At 37.8% G+C, this 25,025-nt stretch overlaps 1 protein-coding gene across 1 annotated transcript in view; it reads left to right on the top strand.

Annotated features, from left to right (window-relative positions):
• The window catches only part of LOC122831634 (ELKS/Rab6-interacting/CAST family member 1-like), a 156,567-nt gene extending 132,364 nt beyond the window's left edge, over positions 1–24,203 (top strand). The window contains exon 19 of the mRNA XM_044117983.1: positions 22,500–24,203. The gene's annotated coding sequence lies outside the window, so the exon portion shown is untranslated. The remainder of the gene's footprint in view (positions 1–22,499) is intronic.
• Positions 24,204–25,025: the final 822 nt, after the last annotated feature.

Raw genomic sequence — 25,025 nt, 5'->3', positions numbered from 1 at the left:
GGAGGGCCTAACAACTGTCAATCACCTTTGTTTACGTGCTACTGGGCTGCAGCTTTTTTCTCAAAACAGAGCCTGTCATAAATGTGGGGGCTAGTAAGCATGGTCAGGAGTGTTGGGGATAAACACTTTTTGTTCTGTAATGGTAAGATGTTTTTCCACCATTAGGAGATTGAGCAGTGCGTAAGCAAGGTCTTGAGATCCTTCTCCTGACTATGATTGGTTGATTGCTCTAGGACCTTCTACCACTTGTATACTGGTCACTTTTTGATGTTAGAACATACTGATAAAATCAGAGTACTGGCAAAAAATGCTAGTGTCATTTTCACAGTTGGATAGAGCTGAAAACACATACACTCTTTTTTTTCTTACCTTGATTGAAATGTACCAAACTGAGATTATAAGCATATAATGCTTATATAGTCTGCTGTTGTTCCCACATGAAGGTTTGGGAACTTAGGTTTGGGAAAATATTAACTTTATTAACATAAACTAAACCTCACTCACTACAAAGTTAAAGAAAGCTCACTCAACAGGTGGTTGTGTGAAAGTATTTGTGTAATTTGTTTATGTGAAATCCTTTAGGTCTAATAGGGACACAGGCTCTTTTGGCATCACAACGCACCTGATTTCAATTTGACTGGGTTGTTCACAGACAGATCGTAAAGATGGCATACCAGAATGGATGCAATCTGTCTTTCCTTCTGGGACTCAATTAAAATTTTTCAGACCTCTTGTTTCTCTGTCATATTTTTCCAGTCTGTATCCTCCTCCCTGCTCTTATTTTGGCACCATGAATGATGGCTATGTAGAGCAGCTATTGAATAAATATCCAGCAGCAGGTGAATTTAGGGCGGATCAAAATAATGCTTAATGTTCAGGAAGAACAAGAAAAGTTTACAGGCCCATTTTTTCATTTCATTTTCAAAAAGTAACACTGTAAGCTGCATATTAAGTCATAACCAGGCAAGCTGGTTTTGCTCAGTGAATTCCATGTGTGCATACTCTATTGAATGTCTTTGAGGCTGTATGAAAAAATAAAACTTATTTTAGACATTAAACTTCAAACATTTACTGCTTGATGAAAAAAACAATATTTTCATTATGTATTGTCCATGCTTATAATCTCCCCCAACCAGATACATCAAGACCTGAAGAAAGCAAAGAACATAAATCATTGTATTCATTACTGGCCAGCTTTAACGTTTTACTAGTTTGAAAAGGCAACATGTGTTTACCAGCTCCAAAAACAATACCTTAGCAGAACCTTATGCAGGGCAGACCAAATGGACTGAAGTGCTCCTTGAAGTGTTGTGTGTCACAAAAGGCATTCTGTTCTCTTTGCTTTTGTAATAACTAGGATAGCACATCATATGTTTGTGTGTATGATGTTGCATGATGCCCATCTGTGTTGGTCAAGCATTATTGTGAAGTGAAAATTAAACTATATGTAATGTAATGTTAGTTTTCTGTCACCCATAGAAATCTAAGAAGTTAGATTTTACTCTGGTCAGACCAAGTACCTTTATCTCTTCTCACAGTGATGGATTTAATGTACAAATTGGTTGACTTCTGAATACAATCATTTGACATTATCAGAGTTCTAGGGGGACAAAAAGGACTAGAAATGGACAGGTCAGCTTAAAGGTTGCTGGATTGGCGTTACCTTTTTGGTGAATCCACTCTACAAACATACTGAGATCATGGAGTAGACGTTTCAGCAGTGATGTCAGTTGTTATGTCAAGCCATACCTCTTCCTTGCCCTTCCACCAAACACACCCCAGTGTCAGAGATGATCGAGACCAATACATTTTTTAAGAATTAAGTTAGAAGGAGCTGGAATGTTAAATGTGCTGAAACACATTTGTGTGACTTGATGTGTTATATTAGGAAATCTGGCCTCAAGAATGCTTGTGTTGAGAAAGTCCTAAGGGCCAAAACATTAATGATTTACCAAAGTTCTAAATTCACATACAGACTCGGAGACTTGCAACTTAATATGTATGCCACAAAATATTTGCAAGTGAGTGGTATTTTTTCAGCCTGCATGTTTGAGGTCCACATTTGCTGAATTTGTGAGTGTGTGTGTATTTATGCTGGTTCGGTAGAACAGGGCAACATACCGTGACTTTATCATGGTGCAGCAGAAACTGTATTAACAGCTGGTGAAAGATGTTTTGTCCACATTTCTCAGATTCCCCTCTGATGGAAGAACAATGGGGAAAATTGAAAGAGAAACGGATAGGATAACAGGATAATAAATAACTAAAGTTTACTTGTGAATTTAAATGGAGTTGCTGTTTATTGATCATCTTAAACCTTCTTGGAGTCATTTTCTATCATCACTTTGTAACAGCTCTGGGTTTTCCAAACTCAGGAAGTATTTCTCATCTCCATTTTCATTATGTCTAAAATGTGTCTGTGTGTGCTTTTGATTTTTTGGCTTCAGCTTCCACTCATCCCTCTTTTATCCTTGAATTCTTAACACTGATACAGATGTGGGATGTTTGTGTGCTTTTCTTCCCAAGCAAAAATTCTTCTCCTCGTCTTCTGCTTTGGTGTTACTTGTCAGGTAAATGCGTGCGTGTGTGAGTGTATCAGTATGTGCCAGGGGTTTTAGGAGGGGATGGGGGGCATGCACAAGTGCTAAACCAAAATCCTTGCTTGAGTGCTACTGCAAAGACCCGAGTTGAAAGAGAGGATTGAGAGTGTCATCTGTGAGATTAAGTGTAATGACCAAGATTGACAGACAAGACAACATCGCACACTTACATTGACATATACATGAATGCACTCAAAACATTCAGACAAAAATGTACGCTGGTAATTATAGAAAGGCGTATCAAAGTGTTGGGATAAGCCCCTGTTTGAATGCGTGAGAGCGGGCGATTCCATTTTCACCTCCACACCTCTAAAGTGAACCAAGTAAGATTGCTTTCACTACTTTTCTTTTTTGTCCTCTCTCTTACCTTTTCCTCATCTTTGTGTGTGTGTGAATTTGTATAAACAGAGAAACTGTGCCAAAGTTGCCTTAGGGAGCTCTGTCATCTGGTGTCAGCTCTTCTTTCTCGCTTTGCATTCCCTGAAGTTGGTATAAATGGATGTTAATTTGACTCAGGAGAAGCACATGTGAGGATTTTGGAATGCTTGTGTGATGCAAGTACGAGGAATAGAATCTACAAGTTTAACAAAATCGTTGTAGGGGGGGCATTTTTACCACACGTGCACAGAGTAGTAAGTGGAAAAGCATGCTCGCAAGGGAGATGCACAAAATTGATCCCATGAGCATGCGGAGAGCTGTGACGAATTTTCCCACAACAATTGTAATTGTAATGTTACCAAAGTATTCCAAAGTTTATAAATCTGGTATTTAACTGTCACGCTGTGAAAATATTCTCCCTGAGAAATCCATGTTTGTGTGGTTATTGAAAAGGCTTTGTGCAGTTAGCAAAAAAAGATGTTTTCTTGTCAACACCGCATTAGGACTTCGAAAAGTAGAAGAACTTCAAAATGTTCTGGACGTTTGTCTGTATAAGGCCACCTTAACTGAATGCTTTGGATTGAGTGAGCTCATACCTCCCGGTCCTCTCCATTATCCACTCCAAAAAGGAGTCTGTGCACCATAAATTTCAGCATCTGTACCTGCTCACATAGGACCTCCAGGACTTCCAGGAGGCTCTCGCTGACTGTGTGTGACAAAGTAACAATAAAGCTCCCATTCATTGTGTGCATTTTGTTTATTGAGGCACACAATGAATAAAGAGAAACTTGAGCTACAGAAACAGAAAAGTAAAAATAGCAATAAAGCTTGTTTTCAAGTAATAGATTGTAGTTAGATCTGCTGTTTTTTTGATTGATGATTGATCTCTAAAGCTACAAGAAAATCCTAGTGAGAAATAACTTGGTTCCTTCAGTTCTGTTCTGTACTTTTCCATCGTTTCTGTATAGACTTTTGACAACCAGTGCATTGTCACTTCTATGAGCTTGTTGTGAAAGCTGTAAATCCTTCATTGGAACACTGGTGCAATTTGATACGTTGTGCAGATTAATCTTAAAAATACTCCTAATAATAATAAAATCATACCTTTTATGCTTGCATTTTAACAATTTGCAGTGTGTCTTGTTCAAGGAAATACTCTGATTTGAGCTCACATGCATATCATACTGGTTGCGTTTACTATTAAGGCTGAATACAGGGATAATGTATGAGGTCTCTTCTTGTGAGGAAAGATAATTTTATTATTTATGTCAAAATAACTACATGTTAAAATGCAAAATGTGTATAAACTGAATGTATTTATCTACAATGATTTTTCCTACAATGAGGGAAGGAAAAATCATTGCGTTGTCTTGGTACAGATGAAGTCTGAAATCCATGTGTTTCACAAACACATCAAATAACCTGACTGGTCAAAAGATTTTGTTCGTTTTTAATCTGTACTTTTCAAGTGAGACCTTACCATTACTTTCCAGTGACATAGCATCTGATAAGTTTGGCATGTAAAGGTTCATTTGGAACCAGTTAGCCTCTTCTGGCTTCGGTGCAGGCTTTTTGGAACAGTGTAAATGTGAAGCTCGTTTTATTTTCAAGGTATGATCAACTTTCATCTTTTAATCTTCTCTTTGCACTGTGACCCCAAGTACAAAGAAAGTGGCCGATTTTTGCTGGCACTGCAGCAAGCACTTTCTTTTTTTTCTTCATATGTCTGTGCAAGCTATTGACGCATTCCAAGAACACTGTTCCAGGCGCTAGGACTGTGTTTAATGAAGGCAGGGGCATGGCTTCAAAGAGCTGCAATCCAATCTATGCATGCAGAAGTGCGCACAGCACTAAAGCGAAAGACGTGCAAATAAAGACGTGCACTTCTGCTGGCCGAAGCAGGCAAATTCATTTTTTACTCACTGTCTCAACCCTCTTTAATTTGACAGTGCACGTCCTATACTTGACTGAAAAAGAAATGTGTATACTCAGTAATGTAAAACCTGTGCAACTAAGCATTAAAATAACATTCATCTGTGCTTATTACTGACTTTGGCTGATGTAGAATACAAATATTGAAGGTGGCAAGTGCTAAGTTGTACAAATTATGACATTTCAGAGCTAATGAGCAAATAGTGGGAGCTGAAAAACATTAAGTTTACAGCTGAAAGACAGCTCATTTCACATAAAACATTGACTTGTAACGGTCTGCTTCTAAATGCAGACAGTCCAAACACAATTACTCTTTTTTTTTTTAGATGCTAATAGCTTTTTTTGAGTATTTCTCAGATGAGAGCAAAAAGATTAATAGCTATATAAATACATTTTTTTTAATCGAAGCTAGGTAATTATTTTTCTCTGTTTGGAAATATAACACAATGAGGGCTGGCCTTTGTTCAAAATCCTTGCGAAACAAGACAGCATATGTTTGAGTTTGGATGTTTTAAATGTGTATGTGCTTGTGTTTTTGCTCACATACATGACGGTATGTCTCTGGTGTCTTTGAGGTGTGCTAAGGTGTGTCGGTCTCTTTGATGTTTGGCTAAGAGTTTCTAACAGGCTCGGTTTGGAGGCTTGATATTTGCATTGCTGTACATATGTGTCTGTGTGCAAGAGGGGATGTGGTTCACCTTGCACTGGCCACCTGTAAGCCATCGGGAAAAATTAGCCTCTTTAGTCCTGATGGGATGCAGAGCAAAGAAGGAAGGGGCATGCATGTGTTTTTCTGTGTGTCAGGGGGGTATGCTTGCCAGATATTATGACGGACCCCTTTCAAACTGCATTCTGACTTTGCCGTTAGAGGAGAGACAAGCATACAGCATACAATGGAACCATTTGTTTCTCATTTGTCTGCAGTGTCTCGAAATCTGTGCATGTGAGGGCGTGCACGTGTGTGTGCATTTATTTAGCCCTGGTATTCCGGCAGTGAGCCCAGCATTGCTATGACTCCACTAAACACTCACAACCTGGACTCATTACACTCAGTAAACAAATAAGCCATTGATACCAGCCAGCAAGCCCCATACACACAAATGCTAACTTATGATAGTTATAAACAATCATGGATGGCCCACTAATTTTGCTTTTTCCCACTATATCCATGGCTCCTATTGGCTGTGGGGCTTGTGACTGGCGAGACTAATGATGTGGTCCTTGTGTTCCTGCTTCCTGTCCTTTGCTGGAGGACTTCCTGTGACAGAGTAATGTGGTCCTGATTACAGTCCACATCTAAGACCCCTGAAGCAGAAGTTCTCTGATACACACACATGCACACCCCCCCTGCACATAATAGATATAGAATAACCTTGTCAGATATGTGATATCATTGACCAGGAGCAGTGTAAATACTGTGCATCTGTGTGTGCTTCTTTTTTTCCTCTTCTCTTTAAGTTTTTCTGTCTGTTTCTGCTTTCTTTTTGCCATCCTTTGTTTTTTATTCGGGAGGTTGTTTGCCTCGATGAAGGTTTGACTGATGCTGTTGTATTATCATATGAAGAACTTGCACTCTCAAACTCATTTTTGCTAGTTAAATTGCTCCTTCCCTGTGGTTCTCAATTACTTTCTGCCATGCCCCCCCTAGGGAACATCATGCTTCTTACACACCCTCGGAAATAAATATTGAGAATCTGATTTATCTACATCTGGAGAACCTATTGGCACCAGCATTCTGCACGCAATCGCCTGAGTATCAAAACAGATTACCGTAATAAAAGGCTGATCATTCTGTTTTGAGTCTTAAAACACTTTTGTAGTTTGGTTTATTGACTCTGTGACATTTAATCAAGGCTGTTTAGTCTGTGTGATTCTTAAAAGGAAAAGAGTGGAAATGACACACCGAGATGTTCAATTTTAGACTAAAGTCAGTATCATACCAAACGTTTTTAAACTGTACACAGTGGTTGCTTGTCTGCTTTATCAGCTTATTCCTTTCCCAAAAGGAATATAACTTTTAAAATTTTCTTATGAAAAACAATTACAACAATACTGAATATAAAGATTGAAAACAGTCATGAGACTAAAGCTATAGCTCAACCTAATTGAAATGTACTGACTAATTACATACGCAAAAGAAACTTAAGGCAGTCATCAAGACAAACTCAACCTCAAACACCAACCTTTATTTTGGGTTATGGGCACTCAATTTAATTACCTATAGCTCTCCCATGCATGGCACCTATAGGGGAACTACATGTGTGTACTTCTTTTTACAATCCAACCATCTAACCATCTGGAGCTAAGTATACAAAGTGCATCAAACCTGCATTTTATATAAAGGGGTTAACTAACAGAAGTTGGCATTGCCTAATAATTGCTTACCATTGAATTTATAATTTGATAGTGTATGTGTTGCAAAATCAATTGTCTTATCTTCATGGAACATCTCACGGTTTAACAGCTTCAGCCAACGGTAAAGTTGCCATTCCTCATCTGCACTCGGAAACCCCCTGCCTCCAAAAAAAAAGTGTGTATATGGCCTCTGTGTGTAGAACCACTCTCCAAGGGGAAATTGTTAGCAAATGGGCTCCAACTGCTGGCCTTTTAGCTTTGCAAACACAACCCGAAGGCCTCCCCCTAAAAATCCCCTCCTCTCCATTCAACCCACCCTCATATCCATAAAAATTCACCTGCACAACAGTCACCTCTACGTCTCCCTCCCTTCTATTCTCGCCTGTTTCTATTGCACTCGCACTTACTTAGACATTTCCATTGCTATTCATCATTCCCTCTCCCTCCCTATCTGTTTCTGCTTCTTCACACACAGAGGGTCGTTCCTGAGTGGGTAAATAGAGTAAATTGAGGTTGACCCCAGGGTTAGTGGAGGGCATGCTCTCTTTTCATGTCAAAGCCATCTGAAGGCTGATTGGTTGATTGCAGTACTCTAAGCTTCCAAAAGGCTCCCTTGTGCTGCTGTAATTGCACTATCATGCACACATACACTCATTCACATACTTAACGCATACACTCAACCTTGCATATACATGCATGCAGATGTACACGCACATTCTTAAAACCAAATGACTTAATTGGTGTTAATTGCATAATGACTGTAGTGAATTGGACCAGGGTCAGAGGTGACACGAGTTTCAGTAGAGGGGGATGGATAAAGGATGTTGGGAAATATCCGTGGAAACCTGGGGGTTAAAAGCATATATATATATATATATATATATATATATATATATATATATATATAAGTCGCCCTTTTATGCAATGCGTTTAAATGTCAAGTTCTACCTACACATAGCTTTTGTTCGTACAGGGGACTTTGGACGTTTTTACGTAAAAAAAAAAAAAGGTTAACTGGAATTGTAACCTGATGGAGTTCTGTTATGAGTGGTGTGTTTTTTTTAGGTACAAAAATGAACCCCATATTTTTTGTTTTGTTTGTGTGAGTGTGTGTAGTTGAATTCTTTGTATAAACAACACAAGGATTCAATTCCTCCTAGTCAGCATATGTTGCTGTGCATATTTAGCCATACCAGCAGAGTATGTTTGCATGTGACTCTCAGGCCAGCTGAAAGGGGTCTGTTGGTGAAACGTTTAAGTCATCATCATTAGAGAGTTGTTGGTCCAGAGGTATATTTTAGTGAAGGGCATAATTGGTGAGTCATAGTTCTGGGTAATCTTCTCATATTCTATGAAAATAGCAAAAAGCTATTGCCCATAATGGCCTGTTTAAGGTGGAACTTTCCCATTTTAAACACATAACATCAAGGTTTGATCTGGGTCAGGACTAAGTAAAAGGTAGGAATAGCTAAGTGTAAAATGTTGGGCACACATTTACAACTTTGTAAATGTGTTTGTACACATTTACAAGTTTACAAGTTATTGTAAAAAAAAAAATAAAAAAGAAAGAAAGAAAATCCTTAAAATAAAAATAGCAGTACTAGTATTGATGAAGTATTTGCTTTTTTATAGTTTTGGTTGAAGCCAAATGCTAGCTGCGCAAAATTAAATTATTATTATTTGATAATAATGCTAATTATTATCAAATTATTTCTCAGACAGAAACATGACTGCCTCTAAGGCAACCTACGGATAATATGAGCTGGAAATATTATTGTGCATATGCACACAGGCATTTTTCTATGTCTGGGTTCTTCCGTAATTCAGAGGGAGTGTACATTTTGTCTGTGTTTTGTGTCTCCCATTCTGTGGGAGTTAGTGTATCCTTTATTCCTGTAGTTGTGGGAGGCGATGTACTGTGACGGAAGGTATGAACAGAGATGGCCCAGTGATGACATAGCCTTATGTTCACCTCCTCTGGACACAACACATTCAATATTAGGTCTATCCATCATGAGACGGCATGCGAGTTCCTCATGTTTCCTATATCAAGATGTTCACTGTACATGTGGTAGGCTCATCAGTGTTCTGTTCACATGTTAATTTTTGTAGGGTCTGAATGTATTTAGTCATACATACACCAAACCTGTATTGGGGTGTGTGTGTGTGTGTGTGGGTGATGGGGTGCATGGGGGGGTTAAGAGGTATGGGGTTATGCTGACCCTTCTCAAGTGGTTTTACTGCTCAGCTGATAGATGTATGCCTTTCCTTTGGTTTCTGAAATAGACTCTCCCCAGGCTCATCTAGACTCAAAAGGAAATGCCACTCTTCTTTTCTGATGTCAGTGTGTGTTCACGCAAACATGAAAGCGTTATGCGAGTGTGATGTTGGTTGTAGTGACTTTCTGTGTGCATGTATGAGTGCTTGTTGTATTGCTGCTGTCATATGCTAGTTGCACCTTAAAGAAGCCTTGTCTCTGGGCGAGCCTTTGATCCAGTCGACAGGAGATTCCTTAAGTGTGAAGTAGCCCCGGCCAGTTTTCCTCAATGAAAGAGCAAACCTTAACCCCTGTTATTACCTCTTTTTTAAACATCACTCTTTGTCAAAGTCCCTCCATGCCTTGCTTTGCATCTCTGGCTTATTACGTTATCAGTATTCACTTGTTGGCGTGTGTCTGTGTAATATATGTATATATATATATATATATATATATATATATATATATATATATATATATATATATAGTCAAGAGTGAAGTAAGTTGTGCAACAGCATCAGAGAAGTGCTGAACATTTTTAGGTTTTGTAGTCATTTGAAAATCATCCCACTGGAGTCAGTGATATAATTGTCACAGTTGGGAACCTCCACCTGAGTAGCTTTAGATTAGTAATACCAATGTTGTTTGACTGAGAAAATTCATAAACAAAGTCAACACAAATTCCTTGGGAAAGTTTCACCAATGTAAAGCCATGAACATGAATGTGCACAATTGGAGTTTTAATGTTAAATTGAAAGTAAATCATCAAAGGGACAAGGAAGTGGTTGTTTGTGAAAATGTCTGCCTTTCTTGATTCACTTTTCTACATTCAGTGCAATGTAACATCTTTCTGATATAAATAAGTAAACCTGAATGTTTCCTGAAAACTCTAAACCACCCATGTATTCAGTTGGTACCAGCACAGTTTAAAGATGTTCCTACTTTAATCATTCCTCTTTCACTTAGTAAAAAAGGAGCAAATGGGGGCAAGAGGGATGTAATTTATTTAAAGTTTCATCTTTAAATACTATAAGAACTCACCTTTCCAAAATAGCTAATATTTTTACTGTACAAAAACAAAATTTTGGTTGCCGGTACCCTTCCTCAACTATAGGAAACAAGCTACTTGCAAATAAACAAATTTCATACTGGGAACATGACAATTACAGTGTAATTATGAACCTTCAATTTTGAACACTTTTGACTGTCCTGCTGCTGAAATGTGTTATAAACCTGATTGACTGATTGATTCATGGACTATTATCTTAAGTCAAACATCAATTTCAACACAGCATGGCATGTGTGGATTTTTTTTTTTCTTACATCACTTCCTGTGGAACCACTCGAATAGGGAACCTTTACCATCAGCCAGTAAAAACATGAGGATTGCTGCTAGCTAAATTTGTTTTGTTGTTAATATGGGCTTGCTAGTGCTGTTTTAAGATGGATTTGAAAAGAATGCAGAAGTACGTATTAAGGTTTCAGTGTCTTATCTGCTTTAATATCTAATACAGTCGTTGTATTTTTTAGCCCCAACTATTTGGTTCTTTGAGTAATGAATAACAAAACTCAGTCCAAGACTAGCTACTCACATTTCTGTTGATTTTATTGTTTTCCATTTTTCTTTTCTTCTTAAACAGAAATGTTATTTTTGGGTATGCTTTGCTAGAATTCCAGTTCCCTGGACTGTAAATTTATGTTACGATTCTTTTCCAAGGCTGGTTACCTTACGTTTTATTGTAGGAGACTTGATGATGTGAATTACATATCCAGCAACTATTTGGGTTAACTTTTTTTCAACTCAGTATGCAAACTTGGACAGCTGTCACCCATTATTAAGGCAAAGTGGATGAGAGATGTCAGGTATGCCAACTGAGCAGAACCACTCAAAGATGTGGAATAATGTGAGTGATAGTTGAAAGTCACAGTCTGTGACCTGAGAAAGCTGCTTCTAAACATCAGCACATGACCTTGCTTGGGAGGCCTAAAGCTGATACTGTTCCCAGCACCACCCAGACTAAGTGGAGTTCACACAAAATCCTGTGCAAACACACACATGGCAACATTTCATACTTCAAATTTTATGAGTTACTGGAAGTCTGCACATACTTCACTGACACACTTTTCTGCAGGTCATCAAGTGTGACTTGTCAGCATCTCTCTCTCTCACTCTTCTTGTTATTTCCTTTTTAATATGAATTATTATTTTTTCTCTGAATATCAATATGATGTTTGGAACAGCATGTCATATGTTTGTTTAGTTATCTGCATTAAAGGAGCCAGAACTGAAAGGAGATCCCAAACTAAAGAGGCAGTTGATATTTCCACATCAGAAACTTCCATAAACACTGTAAAGACAAGTTTACATACATTACAGTCTATGTTCCACTCTATATCATTTTTGGCTATCATAACAAAGATGTATGTGCTGAGCCAGTGCATCATAACCTGATGCTATAATCCCTCAGCTAGACAGTAAATGTTAAGCATGAGCCTCTGCACTGTCAGTGTGGATGTCTCTATCAGCGCTTATTTAATGCTTACAGGGAGTTTGGGGCAGTAAATATTACAGGACTATGAGTCGTTTTGTCAGAACCAATGAGGAATATTTACTTTCTCCCCACAGGCAGAGCCAAAGCTGTCACATTGAACGATGCTTATTTATGATCCTCAGCATCTCCCCTTAGATTTTCACAGGCAGAGCTTTCAATATCTTCATAGAGCGTTCCAAAGGGGTTATTAAAGGTTCAAGATGACTGTGGAGAGAGAATTAAGAATTTTAGTTCTTCTAAAAATTTATGGCAATAGGGTCACAGCATTTTAGAGACTCTTTATTGTTCAGATAATTATCATAGCCAATTATAAGTGGTTCTGATAATTAAACTATTGGTAGGTTTAATACTTTACCACATTCTGTCAGGAGCCACCGTTGCCTGTTTTTTTTTTCCTATTTCTGGATCTACAACAGACAATTTTATATAACAGGTAGTATGACCTGAAAAGGAGTTTCCATATAACTACCAAATTTATCTGAAGCAATTTTCAGTTGCTGTAAACTACCTAAAGGTAGCAGTACAAATGGTGGTCAGTGTTTCCAGGTTATATCAATGATGCAATAATCAAGATTGCAGTTTAAGAATGTAGAATTACAGAAAAAGGAAAATGGCTTCTCAGATAAATTGTAAGTTATTTCCAAGCATGATGCACTCATGCATTTTGTGACAACAGTATATTTGACTAGTAAGAAAAAAATGTTTACCAAGAGAGATGTCAGAACTCAGTTACAAAGCATCAGGTTTAAACATATGAAATTGTACACCTTACAGTGTTTAAAATGCATTTTAGTTTTCCATAGTAGGCCTTCAATTACATTTAGTTCCATCTTATTTTATTTTTTACATTTATTAATTCATTCCTATTTTCAGTCATTTTTTAGTAATAGTAGTTGTTTTTACAATTAAAATCAGAGAATTATGTTATGCACAATGAGGTTTTAAAGTACTAGTAGTGTAATGTTATCTCAGAGAAATCTGAAGAAACCATGAGTAGATATCATAGTGTTAAAGATGTTTAAGTATAAGACCAGGCCTATTTTATGACAGATATGACAGAGGTAAGGACACACCGGTGTGTGTATTTCATTTCTTTCAGGGAGGGATTTTTTAAAATATATTTTACATAACTGATGGTGAAAAAAAATCAACTTTGACCAAATTAAGCTTTACTCTTAAATTTAAACAAGGGTTCTTTTTTTAAGTGTCATATGAAAAAGTTTATAATGTTAATAATGAAAAGGTTAATATAATCCTATAATTTTCAGCTATTTTAACTTTGTGAGCAAAATAGTATTCATTTGCTAGATACACATTTCAATTGAGGTGCAATTCTAAGAATGACCAAGTTAATAAGTAGCTGTCTCGCATATTTCCTACACATTCTTTCCCTTTTTGCTCTCGTAAAGAGATTTCAAGTGGACCACCAGGCATTGTAAAAACCTCCCTCTTTGTACCCTGTGTATATCCTATATGTCTCATGTCCTAGGGCTATACTGACCTCAAGAGCACCAAATAGACACAAGCGACAACGTGATTGGTTCTTCCTGAGACTGGACTTACCTAGCATTAAACACCATGGAGGAGCTCTGCCAAAAGAAAGACACTTACCCCACTCAACAACAATTTTTTGCTCCGTCTTCTCTGTGTTTGCTGAGGCAACTTTATAGTGTGATTTAATATGGGAAAAAATATATATGAAAATCAGCACTAAAGCTAATGTGAGAAATGCGGGCACATTAATGCTAAAAAGAAATTACAAAACTGAACAGGAGGCATTCATGTACTCCGAGAATGGGCATACCCTTTACTGTTTGATGACCAAACACAAGCTGTAGCTGACTGTGTGAAACTCTGTCTGAACTTGTTCACCTGAAATACCTGGAGCTCCTGAATAGACATTATTATCAGATTTTCTTAGCACAGCTGTTTCACACACCAGCAAGCCTGATATGTACATTAACAAAATAAGTAGAGTAAAAAAGCACATTCTTTTTGCTTGATTAAAGCAAAAATATATGTTTAACTCAGCCAACCAAAAAAATATGTTTCTAGTCCACTCCTTACTCTTTTGAATCACATACATGTTGCTAAAAAAAATTTATGCAGTTTTAAAATTTTATTGAATCAATTTTCAGAAATCTTGCTATGCATTTTTGTTCCTCATTTGAGTACCATTTTATGTCATGGAGAGGCAATAAGAAGAGAAACTGAGCTGAACAGTGGGCAATAAAGAGCACATGGATAAACAGTGAGTCTGTGGGCAGTTAAAGAGAGGAAGCAACTAGTTGGGTCAGGAGTGAAAACGAATGGGTCACTGGAGTTGATGTCATCTTTAAAAGACATCAGGAGGAGGGTGAAGAGTTAATTGCACCCAAGAAAAGTGACAGAGTTTCTGCCAAACTCCCATGTAGCTAAGGAAGCGCTAAAAGGTAGACAACAAAAATAATGAAATACATTTTCATTCGCTAATGTTATTTTCTTTTCATTCCATGCTTTTTTCACTTTGTTCCTTAATGCACAAGAAAGCATAGTTACTTCATTCTAAATTTATTTATGTAAACCTAACTGCAGTGAATGCACTTCAGGGTAGTGGGTCAAACCATCAAAGCAATCTGAATGCCACCATGCACCTATAACACTGCCCCACCACTGCCACTCAAAGTTTTTCCCTTGTTCCAGCAGTACCCACATAAGAGTGCGCCACAACTCAACTTGCATCCTTTTTTTTTTTTCCTACAAATGGGGGCAAGAGGCTGTTACCGTGTCAGTCGGCATTGGCCTTTTATCGAACCATCAGGCTACCCTCAGATTCTCTTTCCAGATGGAGGTGAGATAGGGCTTCAGAGGCCCGGACTCCCGCAAACTCTGAGAGCATGGAGGCCTCTCCTGATCTCCTACCTGATGGTGATGCTTTAATGTGGGTTCAGGTTTCACTTTCCCCCCCCCTTCACCCATTCCCTACTCCAACCCCCGTCCGGCTGGGCCTGCACTGCTTTCAAGATGCAGGCATGTTTGGGCCTCTTAATGTAAGGCCCTGGTTCTGATGGGCCGCCACTGCTCTATGTCAAGGTTAAGCTCTAGGTCAAGGTGTTGTTATGGAGCACAAACTCCCTGCACTCACTATTAAAACCAGGTACAGTGCTAATGTTGTTTAAAATGTTAACCTGAAAGCAGCTGGCACACAGCAGAACTCTTGATATTTTCCTACGGAAAAAAATAAAACAGCATTGTCAATCACACATTCTCTTTCTTTTCCTCTCCAATATGTCATTCCAACAAGAAATTTTGCAACACTAACAGTGAGATTAGATAGGGAGAGAATCCTGAGAGCTGAGAAAGAGATCAAAATCTTGGACCAAGAGAGCTAGATTTCTAACCATCTGTTGTTTCACAAATTCAATGTTACCTGCAAGGACATTATGCAATTTTATGAAGAAAATCAAAGGTATTTTGGTTTTCAGATGTTAAGTCAATGTTTGAACTATAGAATCAGAATAATTGTTACTCACCAAGAGTGGATACACAAGCAAGGAATTTGATTTGGATTCTCTGTTCAAATCTGAACAGTTTGTGTCCAGGATATGTGAGGTCTGCAGAGGTTTTGCTGACCCTTGTCTTGTTCTCATTACCTGCTGAAAGTCTCTTTCACAGCCTCAACATGTCATTGCAGTTTCTCACATCGCTGTGCTCTGACTTGAAACTTTAAACATTTTAGTTTTACTGAAAATAGCTTACCTTGAGTCATCTTCTCATGGTAACAACTTCCAGACCAAAGAGTGTTGTAATGAGTGGATCCTTCTAGTGCGTTGCATGGTGCATTCACTGACAAGAAAAGAGTTTGGATGCTTGGGTTTCTGATCGGCTGATCAATGATCAGGATCAACTAGACTGAGAATTAACTGAATCCAGTCAGAAGGTGATTTGTCACGCCATATCCTTTCATAGTACCTTGATGTCTTGGGATTTCCATGACATTTATCCAAAATTTATCCATGTTAAACCCGTATCATTTGTATACTGACACACCTTGGCTGGAATCAAGGAGCTAAGCACTATTCCGCACAGTTCTCCATCATTCCTCAAAGGATTAGGGACAAAAAAGGCAGACAGGCAGAGGAATACGTTGGAGCAGGGAGTTGTTCTGCTGTTCCCCCCAGGTAACACAATATTTACTGTTATTAGGCTGAAATAAAAAGGAGTTTTAAAATGCAATGTATTTTCTTCATTTAATACCAGATCTCAGTTAATGTAGCATAAGGACATAATGAAGCACTGTTCAAACAAAATAAAAGCTAAGAAAAAGCATAAGCACATCTTACTCACTAAAAGAAGGATTCCGTCTCTTGATGTAAAGTTAATCAGATTGATACACAAATATATACTTCTTTCAACAACAGTGCACACCACCTAGTGGTGTGTGAACCAAACACACTTCTGGTTGTATTCAGGAATGAACTTTTGTGAGTGAAACAATACACCAGCAATTGTTTATGTTCACTGACTCACTCTTCTGAAGGATTGCTGGAGAAGAAGATCAACACTCAAGTGTAATTTGGGGCATGACTCCCCAACGGCTACAAAATGTGGTGATGATGTTTTGTCTGGGGTCTACCTTCGTGGCACTGCTAGAAAGCCATTATGGGTGGTGTTAGTAGGTCTCCTCATGAAAACCCTTAAGCATCTGTGAAGCTTGCTCACACTCGCTTTAACCAAGTATGTGTTTATTCAGATGAAGGAAATTATGTAATTAGCCACTGAAGAATTGTTTTCTTTCACTCTTTACCCCTCTGTCTGTATCCTTACACTGGCTCCATCTCAGTTCAAGTCTGATGACAGCGGGAGATGGTTCCCATTTAACCTAAGCCACACCCTTGCTCAGCTCTGTCATTAATTGCCATCAGTGGAAGAAAGCGCATGCTTGTCATGCAGATCCGTTTTAGTTGTTGAAGAGCAGCTTTGTTGAAGTTCAAAGGGGGAATTTGAAAGGTAGATTTACGGGTGGACATGGAGGCTCTGGGTGTGTGTGAGACTGTGTGTTTTTTTGGGTAGTAGGGGGTTGTGTCAAGCTGAGTAAGGTGGGCTTGTGTGCCGGGAGATGGGTTCAGGGGTACACATAGGCAGTATCGGTGGCGAAGGAAGGGGGGTGTGGACCTGGCATTATGCTCTCTAATTCCAGCAGGCCTGGAGGCCTGGAGCGCTAAGAAGGGCCTCACTGTTGCTCTCTGGATCAGCCAGGTATTGCTTACATAAAAAGCAAGTGAAAACAGCTGTAGGGATAATTAGCTTGATTCTCCATTACATGCCATGAGGGCCAATAACTAAAAAATGGAGTTTTGTTTGGGTTAGGGCTGCGCCTCAACCAGGAGGAAGTTGTAAAAGTCAGGCAGAGAAAAGAAAGAAAGAAAGAAAGGAGGAAAAAGGTAAAAATTGTGGGATGAAAGAATGAGCTCTTGAAGTAATGGTTGCAGAGAAGATATTTTGTTTCTGGGACAACTTGATGTGCAGGTTACACTTTCAGAATTACCGTATGAACACATAAAGGGAGGGATATTTGCACAGATCAGTAAAAAAAGTCAGCTCACTTTTTGGGCTGTCCCTCTGTTACACAGTACTTCACTCCCAATTTTTTTTTCCTCTTCCTCATTCCATCTCCTGATATGTTTAAGCCTTCTCTGTGCAGTAGAGAGAGCTGAGTAGAGGCCTGAACCTTTGTACTTGTAATTGAATTTGGTGTGTTTCACCTTTTGTATCTGTGGGAGTTAAAGGATACTAAAACACAAGGAAAATTCAAGCAAAGATGGGATCACTCAAACATCAGTGGTCCCCAAATACAACACTGATCACATTAACAGGCAGTTTCTGTCAGGGGCAGTTGAAAGACAGGACTTACATGAAGACTTTTAGATGGGTTATTCATTTCTCGTAACATCAAGAATGTGTTAACTTTGTTACAGGACACCAACAACCGATCAATGCATTGTGAGCACAATTTTTAAAACTCCAGTTCTAAAATTTCAAAATTTTTGTCATTAATAAAAAAAATGGATTAGTATTAATTAAGCAAGTTATTGCATTATATACATTTGTGAAATTTTCCACTGCAACTATGAACAGCGTTTCTGACCCACTTTTTAAACATTATTGTTGTTTACATTTTTCTGGTGGTGTTAATGAATCTGAGTCGGCCAAAGTGCTTCTGGTAGCATCCAGAGTTCACCTGGTGTGAAAAGGGTTCACAAATACTTTAAACATATGTTGATGAAAACAGATTTAGCACATTTTAGAATGGTGCTGTGAGGATATCTATTTACACTGAGTCCCATTCTTTATCTCAGAAATAATGTAATTTGAATACTTAAACTTAATTTTTGAATACAACAGTGGGGAGATGAAACATTACCAAAAGAGATGTATTTAGTGTTAAAATGGCCTGGCTCCACCCTGATTCTCTCCTTGTGGAAAACCAAACTGGTTATTTTACACTACCAGTTATGAACTAAAAATAGCACTTTCCCAAGTAAAGCACTGGAACCACTTTAGTGGAAAAATGTCCCATCTTTTACTCAACTTCTGGTTTCCACTCAGAATAATAGTCCAAAACTGCAAAGAACATTTTAAATATGTTCAACATTTCTTTGTCCTTAAACACAAGTTCAACAATTATTAATATGAGAAAGTCTTCACCTCATCTGATCCCACCATTAAGCATGCAGAAAGTGGAGGAGGAGGCGGGAGCAAGACGAAGGCTACATGGGGAGGAGGAGATAGGAATGGCGATTGGAGTTTAGGGAAGAGAGAGACATTGTATTTTGCCATGTAATATGCTTCTTTTCTGACAGAAATGTTTCTCACAGTATTAATTATTACAAATAAAATATGATGCTAGAACAAAAATGCATATGACATGACCATATGCCTACTCCTGCTAAAACGACAGTATTTTAGTCTTAAAACAGTTTTATTGATAACATTCATTGATTGTCCATTTTTGTTACTTGAAAAATTTTCATACGGCACTTTTTACTTACTAGTCTATTTGCAGCCAGCTGACCGATTCTCCATTACTCTATGCCTCACACAACCCAGAGAAAATACTGATAACCTTTTCTGGCATTTCATTAAAAGGACTTTAAAATTTAGAATTGCTACTGTAGGAAATTTGAGAAGTTTTGAAATGGCACTAAAAAAAATTATTTAAAAAAAAGCTCACACCTTGATAGAGATAGACAGGACTTGCCCTCTCTGCACTAACACTTGTAATTCTTAGTTTCTTAGTTTGATTCCACTGGTTTTAAACCCAGCAGGTGCTCACACTTGTATCTTAAAAAGGAACAAATCGATATAATGCCCTCATTGTGTTCTTCAGATCATGTAGCTGCCTTCCTTACTGCTGCCTTTAACACTCAATGGTGCAGAAAATTGTGGATTGTGACCTTTTGGCTACAAAGGCCTTGATGCTGTTTTGAGATGGCTGCTGGCTCAGAGGGGCTGAATAGATCTGGCCTGCAGTTTAGTGAAAGTCTATTGAATATTTGAAATACTAAAACAAGGAAATGTTGACGTTTTGACTTTGATATTCAACTAATGTTTACATTTGCTAGGTCATTTCTGCTATTTTTCAACTTTAAGCACCTTTTGACTACATGTGCTTCCACAATCAGCAAAGGCCTATTGAACTAACAGTTAACAAGCAGTAAAAATGGCTCCTAGTTGCCATATCAGAAGAACTGAGCAAGGTGGTAAAGCAACAAACAAGCCTGATGCGCTTGATTGGAGAATTTCAACAACTGAAAGCAACTACCAAAAGCAAAAATGAGAAGATAGAAGAGCTGGACGTATGACGGCATACCACACACATGCAAGAACAGCAGCAGAAGACAATAGCTTAATTACTTTCTCTTGACTAGAAAGGCCTCAAGTTCTTCAGCAGCAAATGCATTTTGCTGGTAGTTAAGAAAAATTAAAGTAAGAAAGCCAACAACTGTAATGATATTGTTATGGCTATTGTGAAAGAAGTAATTTATAGTATTATTAAATCTTTCATCTATATTTCTAACAGATTCAATCAAATTTTTCCTAACAAAATGAGAATAGCTGAGGTGTTCTCAGTCCATAAATGTGGTGACAAGCAAATATTAAATTATAGGCCGATATTAGTGCTACCACAATTTCCAAAAATTGTGGAAAATATGTTCACAAAAAGTCTAGACTCCTTTCTTAATAACAACCATATACTGATTGAGCACCAGGACAGTTTCAGAAACACTTAACCACAAAACTTTAACTGTGATGGAGTTTGTGTAACACATTGCTGCAGCTGTTGACTAGAAACTTAATTTTATTTAAAATAAAATATTAAGTGTAAAAGACTTGCATATGATATACTCTTCCTTGATTAATCCCTGTTTGTCATATTGCTCAGAAATTTGGGGGAATGCAAGTAAAACAACAATTGATATATTAGATAAGTTACTAAAACACGTTATTAATCTTATTAATAAAGTTGGATATTGTGAACCAGTTACTAAATTTTAATTCAAAGTAATACTTTAAAATTCAGAGATACTGAAAATGATGTCTATGACATTGAACCTTCTGGAATTCAGAAATTATTAAAGTTGATAGAGAGTAACTATAAATGGTGAGGTTTGTTAATATTAGAACATACAAAAGAAAAAATTAGATAAAGTCTAAACGGGTTTCAGTTGTTGGTGTAAAACTGAGATGAATTGAATGATGACCTGAAAATATATTCTTTCTTGGTGAGCCTTAAGAGACCATTAAAATGTAAAATTATAAAAGCTTGTATTGTGTAATCATGTATGTAAGTATTGTATGTGCATCGATGTATATACATGCATATTTAAATATAAATGTGTGTGCATATACTTCTGTATGTATATGTAGGTTTTAGGCTGCTGAGTTCATGAACAGTTTAAGCATGAGCTTAATCCTAGCCTATTTCTTTTTTTTTTGGTAAACTATGGATTTGCAAAGTAGTATTTTGTTTTCTTCATGTAGTGTTGTTATTTTACCAAAATAAAGTGAAACTAAAATAAAAAAAACAGGTCTTTGCCATCGGAGGAGGCAAAATTTTCCATGTTGTGATTTTTGCTTTCCCAGCTGATATAAAATGCTTTTCTTTGTCACGTGTCTCTCCATGCCTACATAATCAAGTCCAAAAATGTCACACGCAACCTCTAAAAAACCCAAAATTTCATACGATTTTAACACTCTGTCAAAACATGTTGACATGTTAAATAATCATAGGTCACTAAGCCTATGACCACATGGCAACACACTTCCTCATAAACAACACGAGTGCAGGCGTCGCATGTGAGTTTGTATAGTGAATGCATCTGTTGTGCGGAGGTAGAGAGGTGCTGACAGAGAAGAAAGAGGAGCGGCCTTCAAACACATCCACAGGCAGGTTGTGCTCTGTATTACGGCCTGCTAGGGGTCACATTTGTTGATTCTTGGGCCTCAGAATCATTAATTTAAGGCCAGTCAACGGCAATGAAACCTGAGAATGGTCACCGTACCAAATTCACACGCACACACATAGACGTATTGCTGGTGACACATTCATACATGCATGGCGTGTGCACATGCACACACGAACACTATACGACGCATAACAAATGATGGCACTTTAATTGCTATAACTGTTTATTTACCTCTGCATGTAATGGATGATCCCTCTTTGCCTAGTGGCCAATCAGACCAAAGCAGGAAGAGAGTAGACACATTCCTTACAATTTGAAAGTTTTTTTTGGGCACAACACACATTTAGACATATAAGCAATATGGCTTTACAAAGTTCCCTATCTTTGTGCTTCGTCTATAGTTTTATCTATACATAATTGAAGCTTTTGCTTCAATTATGTATAGATAATTATGTAGATCATTTAATTGAAGCTTTTGCTTCAATTATGTTTACTTTAGTTCTTTCACAATACCCACTGAGAGTGACTGATGATAGCATCTTCAGTGATTGGTGGTTATTTTGGGGACTGTTTGCTCAGCCAATGAGGCGCCCCAAGCAAACTAGACATATATCATTGTTTCACAGCCCTCAGGAAAGAAGTGACTTGTTGCTGACTGCTGTGCAGTATGAATAACAGAGACATTCCAATAGTCTCTTTTTCCTGTTTTTTTATTAATGAGCATTTAATATTTGGACAAATGCATGTAGATCATTCGTAGGAACCTCTGGAGACTCAACAGGATGTTGAGAAATTATCAGCTATAGCAAATGGACAACTGTCCACACAAAACCAGACAAAATAAAGACAAACCACTCTGTTTATTCAAACAAGTACACTGTGAAGAAATTATTTTCTGTTTTAGGTGAGTGTTTTTGTTTGTTTTTTTGTATTTCACTTTTACTAATTCCCTTTTTCTCAATGTTTCTTTCAACAGATGCATTTGGAATCACAAGATTAATTTGCTTCAGTTCCCAGGACCAGATGATTTGTCTTTGCTTTTCAGACCCAATTAATAAAGCACAAAAGTTCATCAGATTGGGCTTTTAAATGCTCATAAATAACTACGTCATTGATACAGGTCACATTCGTGGACAAATGCATTGTTTTGCTGGGCACCCAAGCTCCTTGTGGATGAATCTTGTATCGCAGCTCAATATTGGCAAGTTTGCTCCTGCCTTCAATTTCCGGGCTGTTTTCAATAGACTGGGAGCTGGATTCATTTTGCAGTGCTGTGGTGCAACAGAGGCCTGACTTCATAGTAACGAAGAGTCACAACGACTGCAAGCAAACTGAAGCCAAGCCACATACGCAAGCCCCAGATCCATACCTGTTCAGGTTTATGTTTGCAGGCTTGTGTTTACTTCTGGAGCTAAATATCAGACTTTTGTAAATATGACAACATGGACCTCAAAATCAACAACCCACTAAGACCTCCTCAATGTATGGTGCCAAAGGAATTGCCACAGTCCACTGGGATAAATAAAAAATGGTGAAACACCAACTGATTCAACTCTTATCCAAGACTTTCAACACTGCCCAATTTACTTAACGATCTTAGTGTCTTGCAAAAGTAGTCATGCCCCTTTGGAACATAAAACACTTCAGTCATGTTACAACCAAAACCTTAAATGTATTTTTTTGGGGAATTTTATGAACCAATAAACATTTTTTTTTTTTTTTTGTAGAACCAGTTTTTGCTATAATCACAGCGGCAAGGCTTTTGGAGAACCTTTGTGATATTGAATGTCTAGTCTTGCCACAGTCTCACAAATGGATTTAGGTCTGAACTTATGTAGCGTTAGTTTTCTAGTCCACACAAAACTGTGCATATTGGCTTCAAAATTCTGTTTAATGTCCCTTTACTAAAGACAATGACGTCATATTTTCTCTCCGCTTCTTGGTTTGTGGCAAACACACCACCGTCGGTTGGTTCTTAATATATAATCCCAATAAAAACAAACTAAACTGTGTTTGTAACATGGTGAAATGTTAAAAATGTTCAAAGGCTATAAATAATTTTTTTGAGGAAAGGCGTAGTAAATCTGCTGCACATGCATTGAAAAAAAAGTGATCCTTGATGTTCCCACAGAGAAAATGAGAATCCACTTATACTCAATCAAAAAGTCAAAACCTTCGTTTACAGTGAAGAAAAAAAGCAGTGTTTTTCTCCTTATTAATGTGTTCTGTTTGGTTTTCTGCAACTGAAGGATTTGAGTGCCACTCTTATTCTTTTCATCTTTTTACATCTGCTGTGTGTCTTATACTGAAGAGTGATGTATTTATTGTCTATTTGATTTTGTGAATTTCTGTGACTAATCTAACAACACTGAAGTGACTTGCCTTCCAAATAACAATTATTTTTTTCACTGTACTAAAAGTTGGTTTGAAGTGACAATAATTGCTGTTTTGTTGTGGACTCAGCAGCTTCACGGTGTGTAAATGACTGAATATGTCCAGTGTATATGTAGGCGTGTGCGTGGTTGTGTGTGTGTGTGTGTGTGGTTTGGTCCTGCTCACTCAGTTGTAGTGACTGTGAAAGTCTGGGGGTAACAGTATTCACCCTTGGCTCATTCCACAATGTTTGGCAGCTTTCAGTTTGTTCACGTTGTTTGAATAAAACTTTTAACTTAAGTGGCAACATGTGTTTTTATCAGAATGACATCAGAAGCCTTGTTGGTAAATTTCATCGCGGAGTTCAGCATTTTCACAGGATAAAAAATATCGCCGCCTCCAATGGCAGCTACAACAATGGCCTGCTGCACAGGCTGAAAAAAAAATTTAAAAAAAGACGAATTCTTCCTAGTTTTCATGGTCTACCAATTCTCTCTCCTTCTCCCTCATAAACTCAGCCAGATGTTGCCCAGTTTTCTTCCTCAGGCAACATGGGGGGATGGAAGGGGACGTAGTGAGACAGGGAGGTGGAAGAGAGAGGAGGGGCAGGGGGGGATCCTGAAATGTGGCTGAGCATGGTTTAAGTGTTCTCTGATGCAGTCACGGACCCCTAGCATCCAACATGGCTGGAACCAAAACTATGGCGTCATGGAGGTTTGTAAGCACTTTATGCTAAATTTCAAATGCTAATAAAATTTCTGTTCTGTAGAGATAAATCTTAGGCTCTTTGTAAAAAAAAAAATCTGTTGCTTTTCCAGTTGTCAAATGTGGAAAAGCAACATTGATCATTTTCACTCACGGGAGCAAAACGTGGTACTTACTCTTTCCAGCAAATCTATAGTGACAAGTTTTTAACATTACCCTTTGACATGCAAAATTATATTTTGCAAAAACTGCATATGGAGCATTAATAAAATGATAAAATAAATCATGCACTTTGGTAAATATTTGTTTAAAATATTATGCATTGTTTCTACATTAATTTAAAGAGGCTATATTTAAAATTAGTGTTAGTAAAATTAGTAAGCATCTCAAAAACCCATTAAATACTGTTTAGAAGCCTGCAGAT

Source organism: Gambusia affinis, linkage group LG01 (assembly GCF_019740435.1).
Source record: "Gambusia affinis linkage group LG01, SWU_Gaff_1.0, whole genome shotgun sequence".
NCBI lineage: Eukaryota > Metazoa > Chordata > Actinopteri > Cyprinodontiformes > Poeciliidae > Gambusia > Gambusia affinis.
This window is presented reverse-complemented; position numbering and strand designations above follow the sequence as displayed.